A 4,552-nucleotide genomic window follows, 5' to 3' on the forward strand; every position below is an offset into this window, starting at 1 on the left:
AAATAGTACGAAAATAAAAGTTTTCCAAATGCCCTGAAAATGGAATATGATTTTGTCTAGAATATTTGAGAATATCTGGAACTGAGAACACAACAGGGAGAGCAAGCACCTGGCCACGAGGGTCCAGGGCGCGCCCCCTGCCTCGTGGGCCCATGGTGGCCCCCCTCCACTTATTCCTACACCCACACACTTCTTCCTCCCAAAAAATCACCATCCAGCTCAAGCACGAGTTCTAGCTCATTTTGCTGCGATTTTCGATCTCCTTGCTCAAAACTCCTCTCACAAAACTGCTTTGGGGGATTGTTCCTTGGTATGTGACTCCTCCATTGGTCCAATTAGTTTTTGTTCTAGTGCTTTATTCATTGCAAATTTGTGCTGCCTAGGTGACCATGTTCTTGAGCTTGCATGTCAAATTTATATGGTTCCAAGTAGTTCTAATGCATGATATAGTCTCTAGGCACTTGTATGAGTAGTTGCTATCAATTTTGTTGAGCTTGGCTCACTTTTGTTTGATGTTACTAAAAATTTCAAAAAATTTCAGAAAATAATGAAGATATTTTTGAGGGGCTCGTCAAGCCGAAGCTCGAAGGAAAAGCAAAGTGAAGAAGCACAGAGGCCCAAATATAATCTGCCTCGCACCGCGGAGGTTCGGCCGTGTGAATGGCCTTCCGATGATTTCTTGAGAGAAGCCGGGATTTATGATGATTTTTATGAATTGGCTGAGAATGTAGGCCTCACCGACTTCCTCCGCGACCAACGCAAATAGTATCTCTTACTCACCAATACTTTTGTGCAAAACTTCTACTATTATCCTAAGGAATCACCTCGTTCAATAGAGTTTCATTTATATGATGTGGTTAAGAAGATGCCACTAGATGAATTTTGCAAGGTTTGCAAAATACCTTTCGAGGGTAGTTTAGAGGAACCACATCGTAAAGATGTGGACGGGTTTATTGACACTATTACGGTAGGGGAAACTAGGAAGGTTTCCGATGCAAGAATCACTAGCATACATTTTCCTGTTTTACGCTACTTTGCTATATTTGCTAGTCATTGCTTAATTGGTCGTGGAAACTGTGGAAACCTTAGTGTTCCTGATATTATCATTTTGTTCCATGGTTTATTCTGCGATAACACTGTTAGTATGGGCGGTATTATTGCTAAACGATTAAGTTTGAACCGTACAAAGGGCCCCATCTTTGGAGGTATTTATGCTTCACGCCTTGCTGCACATTATAACATACCTATTAGGCACTATGAAAAAGAAGAAAAATTGCTGCCCACAGCTTATTTAGATTATAAGAGTATGGTAGCGCATGACTTTATTGTTAAGAATAGGGAAGGGGCGCTTAAATACAAATTGTTCTTTGATAAACATCACCCTGAGACTATTACCTTGCCTGCTCCCTCCTTGTTTAATTTATCTGCAGGTCCGTACCTCGTTCCGCTGGCGGCCATTCACGCCTACCGGAACCCTACACCAGCCACGGAGTCGGAACCACAATTTGAACCTCCACGACAGTCTAATTACCAGTGGGATCTGGAGACGATTGCCAACCAGTGGCAATCAGGGTCTTCTTCATCGCAGTACGACCCCAGCTACAACTATGGATATCCGCCAGGCCATCCGTGGCAATAAACCAACTTAGGCCAAAAGCCTAAGCTTGGGGGAGTACGTATTTCCCACCGACATTACATTTATGTTTACACACTCATTGCTAGATGTCGGTGCTCATACTCTTTCACTGTAATATCCATGCTACTTTATTTTGTTTTTCTTGCTTTCTTCTTGTGTGTTTGTTAAACCTTAAGAAAAACCAAAAAAAAATTAGTGTAGCTTTTAGTTAGTTTACTTTTCTTGCTGTAGTAGTAATAATTAAAAGAAAACCCAAAAAGATTTCCCGTTCTTCTTTTTGCTTGTTGGGAGCTTTCCCGTGTAAATAGTTTTATTTCTTTTCTTTTCTTTGGGGGTCGATAGGAGAAGACCATAATTAAATTGTTGAAGTGGCTCTTATATGCATTATTGTTGATTTAACCAAGAGCCCATATTGCCTTGTCTTCTCCTGTTTATTGAATGCTCGCAGATTCCAGCTTAGTCCAATGCACGTGCACTCGTATTATTTTCACATCATTCAGTCGTGCAAGTGAAAGGCAATTATGACGATATATGATGGACTGACTGAGATGAGAAAAGCTGGTATGAACTCGACCTCTCTTGTTTTTGTAAATATGATTAGTTCATCGTTCCTGATTCAGCCTATTATGAATAAACATGTTTGCAATGACAATTAGAGATCATAGTTGCTCGTGCCATGCTTGATTAGCTATGAGTTATAATGGTTTACCTTGCGTGCAAACATGCTATTAAAATGGTTGTGATGTGGTATAGTGGGGTGGTATCCTCCTTTGAATGATTTAAGTGACTCGACTTGGCACATGTTCACACATGTAGTTGAAACAAATCAACATAGCCTTCACGATATTTATGTTCATGGTGGATTATATCCTACTCATGCTTGCACTCAATGTTTATTAATTTTAATGCATGTTCATGACTGTTGTCGCTCTCTAGTTGGTCGCTTCCCAGTCTTTTGCCAGCCTTCACTTGTACTAAGCGGGAATACTGCTTGTGCATCCAAATCCTTAAACCCCAAAGTTATTCCATATGAGTCCACTATACCTTCCTATATGCGGTATCTACCTGCCGTTCCAAGTAAATTTGTATGTGCCAAACTCTAAACCTTCAAATGAAATTCTGTTTTGTATGCTCGAATAGCTCATGTATCAACTAGGGCTGTCCGTATCTTCCATGCTAGGTGGTCACCGGGATGCCCAGTCCCATGCTTTATGCAAACTAAATCGAAATAATTGCAAACAAAACTCCCCTGGGACTGTTGCTAGTTGGAGGCACTCGTTGTTTCGAGCAAGCCATGGATTGATGCTTGTTGGTGGAGGGGGAGTATAAACTTTACCATTCTGTTTGGGAACCGCCTATAATGTGTGTAGCATGGAAGATATCGCCATCTCTTGGTTGTTATGTTGACAATGAAAGTATACCGCTCAAAATATTATTTATCTCTATTTCAAAATCGAGCTCTGGCACCTCTACAAATCCCTGCTTCCCTCTGCGAAGGGCCTATCTATTTACTTTCATGTTGAGTCATCATCCTCTTATTAAAAAGCACCAGCTGGAGAGCATTGCTGTCATTTGCATCCATTACTATTAATTTATATTGGGTATAACTATGACTGGATCTCTTTTACCAAGAATTACAATGTCTAGTCAGTCCTTGATCTTTAAAGGTGCTCTGCATTTATGTTTTGCGTTCTTAGAAAGGGCTAGCGAGATACCATCTTATTATATCATATCATGATTGTTTTGAGAAAGTGTTGTCATCCGAGATTTATTATTATTGCTCGCTAGTTGATTATGCCATTGACATGATTAACATGAGACCTAAGAGTTATTGTGAATGTGGTTAGTCATAATCTTTGCTGAAAACTTGAATGCTGGCTTTACATATTTACAACAACAAGAGCAAACAGAGTTTGTAAATTTTTTTCTTTATCACTTTCAGTTTATCAACTGAATTGCTTGAGGACAAGCAAAGGTTTAAGCTTGGGGGAGTTGATACGTCTCCGTCGTATCTACTTTTCCAAACACTTTTGCCCTTGTTTTGGACTCTAACTTGCATGATTTGAATGGAACTAACCCGGACTGACGCTGTTTTCAGCAGACTTTCCATGGTGTTATTGATGTGCAAAACAAAAGTTCTCGTAATGACCTCAAACTCCACGGAACGTATTTTTGGAAAATATTAAAAATACTGGAAGAAGAATCCACGTCAGGGGGCCCACACCCTGTCACGAGGGTGGGGGGCACTCCTGCCCCCCTGGGCGCGCCCCCTGCCTCGTGGGCCCCCTGACGCTCCACCGACCTCAACTCCAACTCCATATATTCGTATTCGGGGATAAAAAAATCAGAGAGAAGGATTCATCGCGTTTTACGATACGGAGCCACCGCCAAGCCCTAAAACCTCTCGGGAGGGCTGATCTGGAGTCCTTTCGGGGCTCCGGAGAGGGGAATCCGTCGCCGTCGTCATCATCAACCATCCTCCATCACCAATTTCATGATGCTCACCGCCGTGCGTTAGTAATTCCATCGTAGGCTTGCTGGACGGTGATGGGTTGGATGAGATTTATCATGTAATCGAGTTAGTTTTGTTAGGGTTTGATCCCTAGTATCCACTATGTTCTGAGATTGATGTTGCTATGACTTTGCTATGCTTAATCACTACAAGAAATATGTCAACTAGTGACCTTCTGTCAGTGACCCTGGAAGAATTGGTCATAGATCTATGACCATTTCAGACCAATTGGTCAAAAGCTATTCGGGGGGCTCCAAACCCTAAACTATAACGACCATTTTGGTCAGAAAGGTTGTAATTTCCTTACACGAAATGGTCATAAAGCAGATAGCACTGGTTCGCTGCCTTATTTCTAGCTGATCACGACCAATATAGATGGTCATAACCTTGTAAATTGTGGTGGG

Source organism: Aegilops tauschii, chromosome 1 (genome assembly GCF_002575655.3).
Source record: "Aegilops tauschii subsp. strangulata cultivar AL8/78 chromosome 1, Aet v6.0, whole genome shotgun sequence".
Lineage (NCBI taxonomy): Eukaryota > Viridiplantae > Streptophyta > Magnoliopsida > Poales > Poaceae > Aegilops > Aegilops tauschii.